The sequence below is a fragment of the Pleurodeles waltl genome, chromosome 9 (genome assembly GCF_031143425.1).
Source record: "Pleurodeles waltl isolate 20211129_DDA chromosome 9, aPleWal1.hap1.20221129, whole genome shotgun sequence".
NCBI classification, from domain to species: Eukaryota; Metazoa; Chordata; class Amphibia; order Caudata; family Salamandridae; genus Pleurodeles; species Pleurodeles waltl.
Genome location: NC_090448.1, coordinates 1,059,321,294 through 1,059,339,549, shown reverse-complemented (window position 1 = coordinate 1,059,339,549; position 18,256 = coordinate 1,059,321,294). Strand labels below are relative to the sequence as shown.

Below are 18,256 nucleotides of genomic sequence, written 5' to 3'. Positions count from 1 at the left end.
GTTGTATTATTTGCATAGACCGTATCTGACGCCACAGCGACTACATAGAATATTTCCGGCACGAACTGACAACTGCGGCCGCTGCGGTACTTCTCCTGCCACTTTTACCCATGTTACTTGGCTATGTGGGTCCTTGCAATCGTTTTGGTGTGCTATAGTGGGAGTGCTGGGAGTTGTCAACACAGTTAAAATAGACAATACAATGCAACACTGTTAGCTGGGATTGTTCCCTCTCCCCAAAAAAGGGGCAGAAAATGACCTATCAGTTTGCACAGTTGGGGTTGATACTAGCGAAGCTCTGCATTGATATTCATTGGGCTAGCCCAACTTCAGCGATCTGTGAAAAATGGATGGCTGATCTGGTGGAATGCGCAACAGCTGAGACTCTGCAAGGCTCGGACGGATGAGAATGCTGAGCGAGATCTGGAGGCTTGGAGCAACATGATTGAGTGTCTGGGAGGTGAGCCTGTGGAGGGAGATACGGATGGGCAAACAAGCAAGAGCTCGTGTGACTCAGATGACCAGGAACAGAGACCGGGTACTGCAGCGCAAAGCTCTGAGTGAATGGCTTGCTCGGGGAGGATGCCTGAAGGGGAGTGATGAGCGTAGTGGGGGGGGGGGGAAGAGTGGTGACGATTGTGGCTTATCGGAGCTCAGTTTGGTGGCTGTTTGGGGACTCTGGTGGGGAGTGAGGCACGGATCTGTGATATATGGGGAATGGAATGGAATGGGATGGGACTGGTATGTATGGCCCTGTTCGCCCACTCTCCTGCCTGCGTGGTGACAAGGTGACAGCTGGGGGAGATGCCTTAGCTTGAGATACGGACACCCTGGTGCTCTCTTCTCCCTCTCCTTCTTGCCCGTATTTCCTGCCACCCTCGCTGGCGTTTTCTGTATTCTCTCACTGGCTTTTAGCGTATAGATTATTTTAGAATGAAAAGAACACTGGATATCACACTGGACAAAATGTGGCCATATGGTGGTGCACTGCTACCCTGCCATGCTGTTGGTATTGTTTATTCTGTTATGCAATGCTGTTGTATTGCTCGTTGTAAAAACAGAATAAATAGATTTCTAAAAATAAAAAAAAACTGTATATTCACATGACCATGTTTCTTTCAAATGCTATTTTCATTGTGGTGTCCTCTATGGGATGGTCTAAGCATTTCAGTCATATCAACACCTAATATATTTGTGGTATACAGAAACTTCCCCATAATGCTTTGCAGGGCAATACTTTGACAAACTTTTTTTGCTCATAACTCATCCTGTGGTGGTACTAGGACAATGGGATACAATGGGACCACCACCAAAACGTTCAGCATGACGTGCTTTTTCTGTCTAAATAATTTCTGGGTCCCCACACTAGGTTAATTGGGACTCCAAAATAATAACCCCTACCATCATTTACCTTAAGTTCTCTCTGGGCTGGAACTTTTGTTTTACAGCTGAGAGAAGTTTTGTTTTAGGGGCCTTGCAGGTAATATCTTTACAATACACCTCCAAATCTTTAACATTTTGTAATGAATTCTATTCTCCAGGGGCTAAATATATGGTTGTACTGCATTACTTTCACTTTTTATTTCATGGGGTTATGCCCTTTAGGGGCTATCAATATAGTTACATGACCGTTTCCTACAAATTATATATTTGTTATAGTATTTTCAGGATTATAATCTAATACCAAACCTTTATTTCTGATAAAGGTTTATATGTGAGTTGTGTATGTTTTAATAATCTCTCTTGCAATTATGACCATGATTCAGGCCAACTTAACATCCTTATTACACTATGACAGTTTGAACACTCTTGAAACGTTTGGGTGACCCTTCTAGTTTATTTCTCCTCTGTGGCTGTGTTGGTCTTTTTTTGGGGAATTTTGTTAGCCTGCCAGCATCTCTGATGGTAGGGTGGTGAAAGTGGTATTCTATTAAAACTAGCATGGCAAATTTAAATTAAGATACAGAATGGCAAAATGTTCATTTTTTTGCTGCAGATAGAGGTAGAAGGTAAATCAAAGAGCTTTAGTTATATGCAGGGCCACTGGAATTATATGGCAGGAAAAGACGAAATTATGGGGGAGGGTTGACCGAGTCATGTGGTAAGAAAAGTCAGATTATGAATTTACAATGCCAATAGCTCTAACTCAAGAAAATGTGAGCCCTATTGCATTGTAAATGCTTGTTCTTTTCTTGAGAACAGAAAAGAAAATGGATCCCAAAAACTTTTATTGAGATACAAGTTCAACTTAAAATGGCTTCCAAAAATGCCAAGCTTGCAATTTTAAATGTTTTCTAACCTTTATTGTCCACATCCACTTAAAGCTTTATGTGAACATGTGTTCACTGTGTTCCTATTTCCGCACCAATATATACAAATAACCATTTAATTGTTTCACCATAACACTTTCCGATTATGAAACCATTTTTGTTTTTTTGGCTCTGTATTAAGCTGTGCTCAATAATGTTAATGCTTTTTATATATTCATTGGTTCTGTTCCAGAAATACCCTCTCAAAGCAAGGGCTGTGTGCCCAAACTATAGTGGTGGAGGTTGTTTGAAATGGTGCCCTGGGGTCCGCCTTACAAAAACTTTGCAAACTGGACCAATTAAAACCCTGGGCAGCAGTCATAGTCTTCTTAAAGGGGTGTGGGAGGGGAATGGGGTGTGTAAGGGTGCAGTCACAAGCTCAGAATTGAAGAATCACCCAACAGACACATTCAGGTCACTGTTAAAGCTAGTACTCAACTTTTACAACAGAAAGTGCCTTTTAAAGTGCACAGCAGTACTCAGTACCACACAGTTCAGTCCAGTATACTGGTTGCCATTATGGTCACAACTTTCTTACGCCCACTCTGTGCTCCCTCTCACCTGATGACCCTAGCTGAATGTGTCCTCACCAGTTATGGTAGAAGTATGAACATGGCTTAGTTGCAGATATTGGTTGCCATCAAGTCAGAAGTGCAAGTTCACTCTTTTGCACAAGGTGTTACTCAGTGGTGTCATGGGTAGGAATTTAGGCCCTCATTATGATGTTGGTGGTAAATCCCACCTATCGCCATGCTGACCGCCACCAACATACCGCCGCCGCTGCGGACATCCGTTCACCATATTATGACACACACACCAATCCGTCATTATTCAGCCACATACACAAGCCCGCCACACCAAAGGTCAGTGATAAACTGGCGGTATCCAAACCCACACCGTTACGCCAATAGAACTCCGCCCATCACATTATGACCCATGAATCACCACAGAGGACATTCAATAGTTGTAAACCATTGGCAGTACATACCGCCGCGCTCAAAATACACGAACACATACAAAACATTACATTGGTCAATTTAAAAAACACACCTGACACCCATACACACACCACACCCACACAACTATAAAACACCCACCCACATTACCCACAACCCTTTACCATTACAAACAATTGCCACCAGAGAGACACCACAACCACAGACAAGACTAGAGCCACACACCATCCACGCACCCCACATCACACCCCAACACGTCACCCTAAACACCCTCACCTACCCAACTCACACAACACCCATGGCACCACAAAGACACCCCCAATTCTGAGAGGAGGAGTCATGGTGGAGGAAATTATCAGGGTTAAGCCACAGTTATTTGGAGCACAGGTGCAGCAGATATCCATTGCAAGGAAGATGGAGCTATGGCGGAGGATCGTGGACAGGGTCAACGCCGTGGAACAGCACCCAAGAACCAGGGATGACATCAAGAAGAGGTGGAACGACCTATGGGGGAAAGTACGTTCCACTGCAGCAAGATACCAACTCGCTGTACAGAGGACTGGCGGTGGACCCCCACCACCTCCCCCACAACTAACCGCATGGGAGGAGCAAGTCTTGGCAATCATGCATCCTGAGGGCCTGGCCGGAGTAGCAGGAGGACTGGACTCTGGTAAGTCAACTCACTATTACTATCACCTCCCCCTACCTGCATGCCATCACATACCCTCACCCTCAGTCCCATCACTCCATCACCTCCCACACAGCCCACCCCACAATCACATATCACTCATCCAAGTGCCAAGCCCTGCATGCCATACCAATGCATGGACACCACTCACAGACTTGCATGAACACATATCACCAAAGCATGCGAACTAGAGAGAATCAGCTAGCCCACCACATACCAACTTACACAAGTGAAAGCTGCCAGGGCTAATACAACCAAAGAGGGCAACCCACTGATGCACAATATGTCAAACACAGAAACAATAACACTGCATTTACATCCCCACAGGTACCCCAGCCAATGTCAACGGTGAAGAGGTGCCGGCACTATCCAGTCCTCTAACAGAAGAGGCCCACAGTGATGACAGCAACTCTGGTTGCCTGGATCTGGATGACCAATCTGGCCCATCAGGGACCTCTGGACAGTCGGTTACCCAGGCACAGTCACACACCACCACAGAGCCTCCCCCTTCAGGAAACACCACCATAGTACCCACCCAGCATAACCATACCTCTGTCCCCAGGACACGTCAGTCAGCAGTGTGTCCACCACTACAGGGACCCCAGGGCAGAACTCGCCACCCAAGACAATCAGGGACCTGGGGTCAGTGGCAGTGGGCACACGATTCAGGGAACAGAGGCACAGGACAACAGGGACACTGGGAGGACTGCTGTACGCCAGGGGGAGGACAGGCCCATGGAACCGACCCTCCAGGAGGCACTCACTGAGATCCTGGGAGCATATCAACATTCCCAGGATACGCTGGCCCAGATCCTGGCCTACGTGCAGGAGAACAGGTGGCTGCAGGAGGGACAGTGCCAAGGGATCAGGGAGGACTTGCAGGCCGTTAACACCACCCTGGTCTCCATAGCAGGCGGGCTGGCAGACATGGCCAACATTATGAGAGAGGCACCCTCACAAGAGCGGGCCCCTGCCACTAGCCAGACATCTGAACTGCCTTCCTCCTCCGCTGCCGCTAGTAGACAGGAGGCCCCCCACAGGACCAACAAGCCACCAGCACCCCTCCCTCTGTAGAAGGTGAACTTAGCATTTAAATAAACACCCTTTTAAAAAATACAAGTATGGAGTATGTCAAATTTTTCAAATATGTATTTGATGAACCTGGTTCAAACATTGCGAATCAAATGTACAGCAATGTTCAAATAGGAAAGATCTGTAGTTGGCTGCAGTGAACACACCTGGAGCGATAGTGGGGCATCAACATCTGCAAAATGAGTTGCCAAAGGGTACAGTAAGTGGGCATAGAAGTGGGAAATAACAGCATGCCAGTGCCAAAGATAAACAAATAATTGTCAATAAAATGTGAAGTAACACTGTCTTACCTGTGTGTCATTGGAAGTATTGTCTTATCACTGCTGTTCTGTTGTCCTCATCCACATCCTCTGCCTCCTCATCCTCATTGTCCACAGGGTCCACTGCTGCCACATGACCATCTCCAGCCTCCTCCTCCTCCTACAGAAAAGGCACATGGCGCCTCAGGGCCAGGTTGTGCATCATGCAGCATGCCACAGGTATCTGGCAGACCTTTTTGGGTGAGTAGCACAGGGATCCACCTGTTAGATGGAGGCACCGAAACCTGGCCTTCAAGAGGCCAAAAGTACGTTCGATATCCCTTCTTGTTCGCCCATGTGCCTTATTGTAACGTGCTTCTGCCCTTGTCCTGGGATTCCTCACAGGGGTAAGTAGCCATGATAGGTTTGGTTAACCAGAGTCAACTGCAAATATCGAGTGACAACATTTAGCCACACACTATTCCATATGGCCCACACCATACCCAGGCACCAACATCTACTGGGTGGGAACCCGGGCTGACCTATTAGCCACACCCTCAGCCTCTGTAGTTGGCCCATCACATTTGGGATGCTGCTATTCCTCAGGATAAAGGCATCATGCACTGACCCAGGATACCTTGCATTGCCATGGGAGATGTACTGGTCCGCCAAGCACACCATCTGGACATTCATTGAGTGAAAACTCTTTCGATTTCTGAACACCTGTTCATTTTGCTGTGGGGGGACAAATGCAATATGTGTTCCATCACTTGCCCCAGTGATGTTGGGGATATGTTCCATTGCATAGAAGTCAACTTTCACTGGGGCCAAATCCTGCACCTGGGTTAAAACAATGTAGCTGCACGTGTTTAATCAAGGCAGGCAACACTCTGGTCAGCACTATTGAGAACATTGGCTGAACATTCCTGCTGCCAAGCCCACTGTCACTTGGAAAGAACCTGTTGCCAAGAAATGGAGCACAGATAGGACTTACACAAGAGGGGCGAATCCCAGTGGGCTGATGGATTGCAGGTATTAGGTCAGGCTCCAGTTGGGCACACAGCTCCGTGATTGTGGCCCTGTCAAGTCTGTAGGTGAGGATAATGTGCCTGTCCTCCATTGTTGCCAAGTCTTCCAGGGGTCTGTACACGGGGTATGTCTCGATCTCCTATTCATCCGCAGCAGTAGCAATCTATGGGGCAAAAGAGTGAGGAGGCGGTCACAAACTGTACATCGTAGCCACAACAGTTCAATGCATGATGTTAATTTTTAATGTATAAGTGGGATTTGTCCTGTATGTCCAATTATAACCTGTGACGCAGTTATTATCCAGGGCATGCCCTGCCCCCCCCCCCATGAAATGCCATCTGCCTGACCTGTATGGAGGGACAGGGGGAAATGAGGTAATTCCGCTGACGTTGTGCGCCGTTGAGGGATGCGGTCGGGATCAACTCCTCATTGGTTATTATTGGAACCTATGGGGTACAGTGGTCAATGGTGATGTATGCCGGCAGTGACGGTATACACCGCCGCGGCTGTAACTGCCATTTTCTATCTGATTGCTCACTTGCTACCTGACCTTCAACAGGAGAGGACCTACACTGCATGTTCTGCTGTGACCTGTGTCTGGAACCTACCATGAGTCGTATGACTGGGGAAAGGGCCCCTGCCTTCATCTAGGTGGAGTTGGAGCGACTTGTGGGTGGGGTCCTACCCCAGTACGGACTGCTGTATGGGCCTCCAGATCAACAGGTGAGTACACTGTGAGCACGATGCATGGGGCATTAATGCATGGAGAGGTGTGTGTGAAGGCCTCTCTTAGGGGTGGGTTGGTGGATGTCCCCTGGGCGGCGTGCAACTTGTGTGCTGGGCCCTGTGTGTGCAAATGGTGATGTGAAGGGGTATGGTGGGCCATAAGTGTAACAGGCAGGACATTCTGACTGACACTTTTTCTTGTGTGTATTTCTGTGCAGGTCAGTGCCCATCAAAAGAATATGGCGTGCCATCATCAAGGACGTGCGGACCCTGGGGGCCTATGGCAGGCGGAGCATCCACTGTCGGAAACGGTGGGAGGACCTGAGACTCTGGACATGGAAGATGGCGGAGGCCCAGCTGGGGGTGGCCTCCCAACGTGGAAGGGGTGCCCGTCGAACCCTGACCCCCCTTATGGCCCGCATACTGGTGGTGGCCTATTTGGAGCTTGAGGGCATCACAGCAGCCACAAGGAGGTGAGTACAGTCCCCATCATTACAACTTAAGCATGGTAGGGGGGTACCAGGATGGGGGATGTGTGTCAGTGGGTGCCCCTTGGCCAGGCCTGACATTGCAGAGTATGGCCCATGTTGGGCAGGGTTCTGAAGTGATAATCCTGCTACCTAGCTTGAAGACATCCACTACTGGTCACGGCTGTGTGAGTCCCAGGTGTGCTGCATTTGGCGGTATGTGCCCCTCCCCATGCCCTGGTGGCTAGCATTATTACTGGTAGTGCATAGGGCTGTTTCCCGTGTGTGATGGTGGTGTGTACGCCAGTGGTGGTGTTGGTGCAGCAATTGACCCAGTGTATCCTTTGTCTCTTCTCCCCCTCCCCCCCCTTTTTGTTTGGTCATCCTTTCCTTATGTGCTTTAGCATCATCTGGCGGAGGAGCAGAGGCACCAGCGACGGAGGGAACTGCATCCCACAGGACCCAGTAGGCAGAGTCCACCGACGTTGAGGGCACCAGTGGGACGGAGGGCGAGGGGAGCACCACAGCAGAGACTGGAGTGGACAGTTCAGACACAGATACCTCCTCCGATGGAAGCGCCTTGGTGGTGGCGGACACTTCAGTGACAGGTACCACCGCCACCCCCATACCAGCACCGCCCTCCAAGCAGCCCCTCAGCGAGTTGCCCGTGCCCACTCACCCAGGAGGGTGGGCATTTCCTTCGCCCCAGGCACCTCAGGCCCTGCCTCAGTTAGCCCTGCTGCCCTGAGTGAGGAGGCTATTGACCTCCTGCGATCCATCTCTGTAGGGCAGTAAACCATTGTGAATGCCATCCAGGGGCTGGCAGCCCAAATGCAACAGACAAATGCATTCCTGGAGGGCATTGACACTGGCTTGGCGGCCCAACAGAGATCAATCCAGGCTCTGACCTCCTCACTGATGACAGCCATAGTTCCTGTTTCTACCCTCCCCCCTCCAACTTCCTTCTCCCAATCCTATTCCCCTCAACCGCAACCTATCCCAAGCACACAGGCAGGTGAGCATGTACACAGGACAACACACAAGAGTGGCACAGGCAAACACTAGCCCCACACTTCATCCCACAGGCACTCACACAAACACCATCCAGATGCAGACATACCAACATCCACTGCCTCCACTGTGTCCTCCTCCTCCACCTCCATCCCAGACACCCAACAGCCATCCATCTCACAACAGCATCCAGCCCATGCACCCAAAATCAGCAGACAGACACGTCCCACAACCACTCCCTCTTCCCCGGATGTGCAAGGAGCCATCCCCTGCTGCTGCCAGGAAGGGCAAGGGGCCTGCATCAGCAGGCAGGAAGGCCAAGGGTCCTGGTGCAGGGACTCAGTTGGAGCCCCCACCACCAACCATGGTTGTGCAGCCGTCTGAGGCTGCAGGGGATGGGCTGGAGCCTCCCCCCACAACCACCAGCAGCATCACCACTAGGACCAGCAGTGGGCAGCCGTCCGAAAGTTCAGGGGATGGACTGGAGCTTCCCCCCACAACCACCAGCAGCAACACGACCACCAGCAGTGGGCAGCCGTCCGAGGCTACAGGGGATGGGCAGGAGCTTCTCCCCCATAAACACCAGCAGCAGCACCAACACTAAGCAGCCATCACTGCTGGCGGACGGTCTGTAGTCCTGCCTCCATGGGCTGCGTTTGGCCTGCCCCCTGCAAATCCTGCGGGAATGACACCCAGCTGAGAGACTGTGACCTTGCACTCCTCAAGATCAGAAGCACAATGCCTCCTCCAGAACCTGTGGGTATGATACCCAATCACCCCAACCTCCCCAGGATCAGAAGCACAGGGCACGATGTCCCCTCCAGAACCAGTGGGCAGGTCACCCACTTCACTTGAGAGACTGTGGCCTTGCACTCCCCAGGACCAAGCACAGGGCATGTTGCCCCCTCCAGAGCCAGTAATGGGCAAGTCACCCACTTGAGACTGTGGCCTTGCACTCCCCAGGACAAAGCACAGGGCATGTTACCTCCTCCATAGCCAGGGGGCAAGTCACCCACTTGAGAGACTGTGGCCTTGCGCTCCCCAGGTCCAAGCACAGGGCATGTTGCCCCTTCCAGAGCATGTGGGCAAGTCACCCACTTGAGAGACTGTGACCTTGCACTCCCCAGGACCAGTGGTGGTGTTCCATCTGAGGAGCCCCCCGTTCCCCTGAGGTGCCTGCCTATTTTTCAACTGATGCCCCTGCAGTGTTCTCTCCGTTGTTGGTGCAGTTGACAAGTAGGGGGCTAGGACTTTGGCCTGTGGCCCACTCACATTGAGCACTGGGCAGTGTCGCTTAAACTGTACATATGTATATACCATTAGATTGAAGTTTCGTATTTCTATTGTATTTCTATTATTACACTCACTTTCATCAATTCCTGTTGTCCTTGCATTATTCCTGAGGGGTTTGGGGTCAATATGTTTTATTACTGCAGCTGTATGTGTGTATGGTGTTTGGGGGGGGGGGGTGTTGTGTGTGTCACTCTTTTTCCTCCCTCCCTCCCCTGTGTGCTAGGCAGCTATACTGACTGTGGTCGTCTTGGCCGTCGTTGGTGTTCGTGGTGGAGCAGGACGTAGAAAATCATTGGGAAGATCTGAAGTTCAGGCTCCATGGCGGCGTGGTTGTTCCCTGTGTCTCCAAAGGGGAGTCCTTTGACTAATGAGCTCAGTTTCCACCAGGCTTTTGATGTTGGTACTGCCCCGGAAAATGTGGTGGATTAGTGTCTCTTAATATGGTGGGCGGTACATCGACTTCTGCCTGGCTGTAGGCGGCTACCGCCGTGGTGGCTGTTGTTTCCACCCTGGCGTTCAGTGTGGTAAAGTTGCTGTCTATCTGAGTTCTCATCCCCATGGTCATAATTTGGCGGTAGTTACTGCCAGCGTGTTGGCGGCATTACCCCCACTTTATTACCGACCGCTAGGATTGTAATGAGAGCCATGGTGTCTTAATCCTTTGTGCTCTTTTAGTGCGAACTTGACTCATACCATGGCAGGCATAAATCAATTTTGATTGTGTGTAGTTCAATGACTGTTGGGAAGGCTGGGCGTGAGTGCCTGAGTTAATGTAAGGTGGAAGGACCTGGTACCACTGTGTAGGCTCTCGTCATTACTGTTGCACCTCCATCTCAGGCCGATCAGTACACTGAGGCAGTTGCATTATTGTGGTGTTAAACCTGTCAGCCTTAGGGTGGTCTTTCCCCCAACTTTATGCCTTCCTCCAATTTTTCTGATCTCATTTTTGCTGGTATTAGGACTCTACACACTTTACCACTGCCAACCAGTGCTAAAATGCTTGCGCGCTCTGCTTAAAACATTGTAACATTGGCTTCTACTCTGTTGGCATATTTAATTTGCTTATAAGTCCCTAGTAAAGTGGCCCTTCGTGTGGCATGGGCCTGTAAATGAAATGCTACTAGAGGGGCTGCAGCACTGATTGTGCCACCTGCTTAAGTCTTTAAACATGTCTCAGGCTGCCATTCCAGCCTGCATATGCAGTTTTTAAACATGCATCTGGAACTGACGCATTGGTTCGACTGCACAACGCATCTATGATGCAAATCCACACACCATTCTACAATCCACGATTGAAGATACTTTTGTTCAGTGGTCCTAACTAGGTACCTGTTGGCGGGCCACGCTCCTTCACGGTCGTCCCAAACTTGTGACTTTGGGCCAGATGTTCCAAAGGGTTTTTCCCATTCTGCTTCAATGGGAAAATGTGTTCGTACATATGGCCCTTTGTCCCAGTCTGGCGAAACCAGATATCCACAGTTGCCGCTTTATGCCTTTTGACACTATTTTTACCTGAAACTTTAAAATTCAAAATGTTTGGTTCTACTAATTAGATTTTTTGTAATTTTGATCTTGTTTTATTTATTGTAAAGCTACTCTGCTGTTCTAACTTTGTTGTGGGCTCCTTTTGAGATGTGCTTTCACTGTGTTGCTGTTTGAACTGCTGTACAAATACTCTATACATTGTCTCTTAGTTAAGCCTGACTGCTCTGTGCCAAGCTACCAGGGGGTTGAGCACAGGTTAATTTGGGGTTCCTTGTGCCTTACCCTGACAAGAATTGTGGTTGGTGCTTGACCAGGGTTCACACCCCCAGTCAACCAATAACCGAGTTTCTTACATGTGGCAGTTGCAGCCTCAATGGGACTGATCAATACACAGTCAGTTACAGCCCTGACAGGGCCAATCAGTACACACAGGCAGTTGCAGCCCTCATCAGTGGAAACACATAGACTTTGGCAGTTCTCACAGGGGAACCAGGAGACCCCTTGCAAAATGGTTTGCTCCTTTTTGTCAGATAGTCTTCTTTCTCTGGGTGTTCCTCAGATCAGGAACCTTCTGGGCTTCTCCTCTAGGACAGTCCCTCCTTCTGCAAACATACACATTTATAAGGCCGAGGTTGACCCTTGGCTCCTCCAGCAGAATGTGCTCACTTCAAGGGATGCCCTTTAACCTCAGCGAGACTGGCTGTTGGGCAGTCGCAATCGCTGGTCACACAGCAGTCCCTTGAATACTGTGCAGTCTTCTATCTTCTTTGGTCACGAAGAACTTCGAACTGGAACAAGTGGGGTGGTGCGGATCCCACTTTTAAACATACATTCTAGGAAAGAGATATAGAGCCCTTGTGTCAAACTTCAGAATCAGTTTAGGTGGTTCCCCTTCAAGAGTCCTTCTCAGGCCCCTCTCGAGGTGCAGCCTTTCTGTAATGTGATGCTTCTCACAGCAGGAAGCATCGGAGTTGTCTCCAAACTGAAGCACCTACAACTGAGCACAATGTATTTTGAGGTTTCTGCATACCCTTGTTAAAAAGTCTTCATAGTATTTCTAAAAGTACATTTGTCTCCATCCTCCTCAACTCAGTGTCCAAGTTTCCACCCTCCAGCTACTGGAATGCAAGCAATATACTTCCACTGTCTGAGAAATCTGGTCTCATCCTCCATCTTGTACCATGCTAAACCTGGGGTATACAAAATAAATCCCGGGCCACATTAAGACTGTGGCGGTTGCGCTGCGGTCAGACCATCGGCACAGCCGCTTCTCCTGCATTGGAGGTGCTGGCGGTCCTAATCTGCCAGGGCAGCACTGCAAGCAACACTCCCTTGGGAATTATGAGTCCCCTTTCTGCCGGCTTTTACATGGCAGTTGCACTGCCATGTAAAATCTGGCAGAGATGTGGCGCTGGGGGCCCATGTGGGCACCTGCACTGCCCATGCACTTAGCATGGGCAATGCAGGGGCCCTCATGGCCAGCCCTATCCTGCTTTTTACTGTCTGCTTGGCCGAAAGTGAAAAGCGTGACGGGTGCTGCTGCACTAGACGCACCACAACATTGCCGTCCGCCGACCCAGCGGGCAAATCATAATAGCCCTCGAGGTCAGCTCTACGCAAAAAGAGGATCTTCACAAACACTGTATTAACTGTCTGTATATCAACCACAAAGCACAGAACTGAAAGGTCTGCAGTTTTTCTTTTCTCAACCACCCTTAAGTACTATGATAGGCACCTTCTGCTATACCATAAGATTAAAAAAAAGAATAACAATGCCCTCAGAGAATAAATCTACATAAAGTGCTCCTGCTAAAAATCCCACAGAAGAGAAACCATTTTGTAGGTAAAACTTCTTGGGAAAATGTCTTCACATAGGATGTCATCCTTGGATTCTGAGCCCTTCTGTGGTGCTGCCAAGAAGTTCAACAAAAAGTCATATAGGCATTTCAAAGTGGCACTAGTTTTTTCAGTGTTTGCCAGCATTATCGACAATTGCAGCTCTGTATGTCAAACTTGTTGATGTGATACCAGTTGATAGTGCTTTATGTGTCTGGCATCCTTTGGAAGTAGACAGGATAGTATAGCTCATTCCCTCTGTGGGGAAAACACAGGCCACATCAAGCCAGAAAACAAACACTCTAAGATCCAGCTTGATGTCTTGTAGAAACAGACAATCTCCCCAAAAAAGATATGCGTTATGCAGGTCACATCAGGAGAGCCTAGCATACACTTTGTAGTGATGCAATGTTTCCAATATTTTATTTATACGTTTTATGCAATGTTCCTGTGCGGTTCAAAAGACTAAGATCTTATTTAACTAAATTTCCACCACGTGATTCAGGGTGTCCGGACGGTTTAATTTAAAAAACAGTTATTTAAAAGAAGCAGAGATATTACATGCCTCAAATAACATCACAAAATATTCTTAATGGTCAAACATCCATCTGTCACCCTAACCACAGAATGCAATCCTGTCAGGTCCAGTGAGCTATCCTTGTTGACACATTTGAACTTATCTTGCAAAACCTGGTTCTAGGTGAGGGTTTTTATTTTTTATTTTTTTATTGCGATAGCATTCATTTGCCTGTGGTCGATGCATGATCATAGCACTGTCATTCTTTCGTAGAATGATCTCCTGCCAGAGATGTGAAATTACATATGAATCATTCTGATGGATACAACTACCTGTGGATTCCTCACCTAATGAATACTCCCATGGCGCCAGCATTCGACGGAAATCTTCTTACTAGTCTCTGCACGTCGACGAGGACGTCACTCTAGCCCACGCGACGCCGTCTGACGTCATACAGGCAATAAGAGGTCCTCGCCGACGTGCCGATGACAGTTCCCTTTTTTCCGTGCATTCGAAACGGTTATCTTCGAGGGAGCTACTGTTACCTTTGTGGTTACAGTGTATTGTCTGCTGCGTAGTCTTCTCTGCGGTAATAATGTCTCAGAGGAAGTCTGGGTTCAAGCCCTGTCGAGAGTGTGGGGGCAAGATGTCAGTTACAGATCCTCACTCCGACTGTCTATGGTGTTTGAGCTCCGACCACGACGTCTCGACTTGCGATTCATGTCAACACATGAATCCGAAGGCCCTCAAAGAGCGTGAGGCCAAGTTATTCATGGCAAAGTCAAAGAAGAAGGAGAAACATCATAAGAAGTCTTCTTCGCCAAGGTCTCACCGGCGTCATCGAGACTCCCGGCGCCGTAGAGACTCACGACGTCATTCCAGCAAGGAGTCTTGTTCAAGGTCACCTTCGGCTCGGCGTCGGAGGACTTGGGAGGTCAGCCCCACGGTTACGCCGCATCCATCGATGCCGTTGCCCTCTCCGGCGTCACCGACTTCGCCTGGTCAGGCGTCGGTGATTGAGGTGGTGCAGCCTCTTGTGTTTTCTCCGGCGTCGCAGACGTCGAGGTCGGGGTCGCCCTCGATCCAGGCACCCCAGTATCCGGCTTTTCCCACTCCTGGAGCCGATAGTACCGCGTTTCTTAATGCGATGTATACCATCTTTCAGCAGATGGCTCCAGGAGCTGCTCCGGCTGGTCCTTCGGGGCCCTTGGCCTTTTCGTTGGGTGATCCTGCGCCTCTTCGGCCGGCACCCTTTATGCCCTTTCTCCCTTTTGGGAATGTGGGCTCGGCGCCGGTGCCGGCGTCGGTGGCCGCTCCGGTGGCTTCGGATGTTTCGGCCCCGGAGGTTGCCCTTCCGTCGAAGTCAGGATTTTGCCCTGTGACTCCGGTTGGTCCATCGGCTCCAAGACCTCGTCCTCCGGCTCCTGCCTCGGCGCCGAAGCTGCCTGTGGCGCCGGACGCGGCGTCAGATGCTTCTGGAGATCGGCGCCGTTCTTCGACGTCGGCGGAGGCCATGTCGACTCCACGTATCGAGGAGAGACTTCATTCGAGGAGGCGTGCTCTCCGTCTTTTAGAAGAGCAGGAGTACCAGCGAGTCTTAGAGGAGGGAGAGATTGAGGACTCTGGAGACGGACTACATGGTCTGGATGCAGCCAGTGGGCTGGATACTTCCCCTGAGTGGGACCTTTCATCTCCAGGGGAATATACGGAGGAGGCTGCTTCCTTTCATGCTGTGGTGAGGAAGGCAGCGAGCTTTTTGGACCTGCCTTTGCCGGTGGCAAAGGCGAAGCAGAATTTGCTGACAGAGGTATTGCATCCGGCCTCTGCTGCAGCTCAGCCTCTCTTGCCATTTAATGAGGCTTTGCTGGATCCGGTGTTGGAGGTGTGGAAGAAGCAAGTGTCTTCCTCGGCCGTTCATAGGGCTGTGGCCAGGAGGTATCGAGCTGCACCATCTGCCCCTGGCTTTCTCTCTAGACACCCTACGCCGGAGAGCTTGGTGGTGCAAGCCTCCTGTTCCTCAAAGTCAGCGCCTGGTTCCTTCCCGACGGTGCCTGGAGACAGAGACTCCAAGAAACTGGATGCGCAGTCCAAGAAAATATTTTCGTCATGCAGTTTGGCGTTTGAAGGCCACCAACGCAACGTGCATTCTGGGGAGGTACATCCATGCTCTGATGGATGATATTTCGTCTTCATTTACGGAGCTCCCCCAGGGTCTCTTGGATGTGGTCTCGGACGCCCAGGCTGCCGCGACCCAGATTATCCAGTCTGGGCTGGACACGACCGACTCGGTGGCCAGGGCGATGGGCACGGCTGTGGTGGCAAGAAGACAGGCCTGGCTCCGAAACTCAGGGTTTTCTGCGGATGTGCAGTCGACCCTGCTGGACCTCCCGTTTGATGGGGACAGACTGTTTGGAGCCAATGCAGATTCGGCCTTGGAACGATTTAAGGAGAGCAGAGCCACAGCCAAATCGTTAGGACTGCAAGCTCCTTCTTCCTCTGCCTCTTCTAGATTTTTCAGGAGGTTTCGGGGATTTGGGCGTGGCTCTTCTTCCTCTTCCTTTCGGGGGAGGTTCCAGCAACCCGCCTCTTCCCTCCCCTATAGGTCATTTAGAGGGAGGGGGAGGGGTGGGGCCCGTACCAGAGGAGCCTCTCAACAGCACTCTGCCTCTTCCTCGTCCTCTGGAGGGGTGCAGCAGGGGAAGCAGCCTTAGGCTTCCACCGTTTCCCACTCACTCCTCTCCTGTAGGGGGAAGATTACAGCATTTTCTCCACAAGTGGAAGTCTATCACAACGGACACTTGGGTTCTCGGCATTGTGGGGAAAGGCTACGCCCTTCCCTTTCGGGAGTTCCCGCCCCGCCCATCTTATTGTTCAGAAGAACACCTCCTGTTGCTAGAACAGGAGGTTCAAGTCCTCCTTTCAAAGGGCGCGGTAGAGTTGGTCCCAGAGCAGGAAAAGGGTCGAGGTTGTTACTCAAGATACTTCCTGATTCCCAAAAAGGATGGTCAGTTGAGACCAATCCTGGATCTGAGGATCTTGAATTGGTTCCTCAAACAGGAAAAGTTCAAGATGCTGACCCTAGCACAGGTGCTTTTGGCGTTGAACAAGGAAGATTGGATGGTGTCTGTCGACTTGCAGGATGCTTACTTTCATATCCCGATACTCAAGTCGCACAGGAAGTATCTCCGGTTTGTGGTAGGGTCGCAGCACTATCAGTTTGCGGTCCTCCCGTTTGGTCTTACTTCAGCACCTCGAGTCTTCACAAAGGTGATGTCAGTGGTTGCGGCGGAGCTCAGAAGGAAGGGGATAGCAGTATTCCCTTACTTGGACGACTGGTTGATCAAAGCCAAGTCCCCGGAGCTTGTGTCGCATCATCTGCAGTCAACAACCCAGTTGTTGTTCGACCTGGGCTTTTCGGTGAACGTGCCCAAATCTCACCTGGAGCCCTCTCAGCGCCTCCTGTTCATAGGGGCAGTACTGGATACAACATTGAGTCGAGCCTTTCCTCCGCCTCAGCGGATTCAAGATATTCAGGAATTGGTTCCAATGTTTCGAAATGGAGCGGTAGTTCCAGTCCTCAAGGTCCTTCGTCTGCTCGGTCTGTTCGCCTCCTGCATTCTGTTGGTCACGCATGCTCGCTGGCACATGAGGGCTCTTCAGTGGTGCCTCCGAAGGCAGTGGTCTCAACACAAGGGAGATTTAGAAGGTACTGTCAAGATCTCCAGAGATGCTGCTGTGGAATTGAAGTGGTGGATTGCGGGCAACAATCTTTCACAGGGAAAGCCGTTCGCGCAGTCGCCAACAGTGGCCACGGTCATAACGGATGCTTCCACCCTAGGATGGGGAGCTCATCTGGGGGATCTGGAGATCAAAGGGCTTTGGTCTCCAGAGGAACAGGTGTTTCATATCAATCTGTTGGAGTTACGGGCTGTACGTCTGGCTCTCAAGGCCTTCCTCCCATCCCTTCGTGGTCAGTCGGTACAGGTCCTGACGGACAATACTACCACGATGTGGTACATAAACAAACAGGGAGGAGTAGGGTCGTACCTTCTCTGCAGAGAAGCTCTTCGGCTATGGTCCTGGGCAAAGGACCATCAGATTTGCTTGGTGGCAAATCATCTGGCCGGGGTCTTGAATGTACGTGCGGACAGTCTCAGTCGCCAATTCTCGGCAGACCACGAGTGGCGTCTCCATCCAGATCAAGTCTGTTTAATCTTCCAGATGTGGGGGTTTCCTCGGATAGATCTGTTTGCCACTCGGGAGAACGCGCATTGCCCGTTATTCTGCAGCCTCCAGTATCCGATGCAGGGAGCGTTGGGGGACGCGTTTCAGATAACCTGGTGCGACCAGTTGCTTTACGCGTTTCCCCCCATACCCTTGATTCCTCGAGTGTTGAGGAAAATTCGCCAAGACCGGGCCTAAGTCATCTTAATAGCTCCGGATTGGCCAAGGAGGGTATGGTACTCCGACCTTCTCCAACTCTCACTGTGCCCTCCGCTCCGTCTCCCTCTCAGGGCAGACCTCCTCTCGCAGTCGCAGGGGCAGGTTTTACACCCCAACCTCCAGAGTCTGCACCTACATGCTTGGAGATTGAACGGGGCAACCTGA

At 50.5% G+C, this 18,256-nt stretch overlaps 1 protein-coding gene across 2 annotated transcripts in view; it reads left to right on the top strand.

The window, feature by feature from the left end:
• The window catches only part of KLHDC1 (kelch domain containing 1), a 1,015,549-nt gene that overhangs the window by 29,414 nt on the left and 967,879 nt on the right, over positions 1-18,256 (top strand). The gene's annotated exons all lie outside the window — the stretch shown is intronic.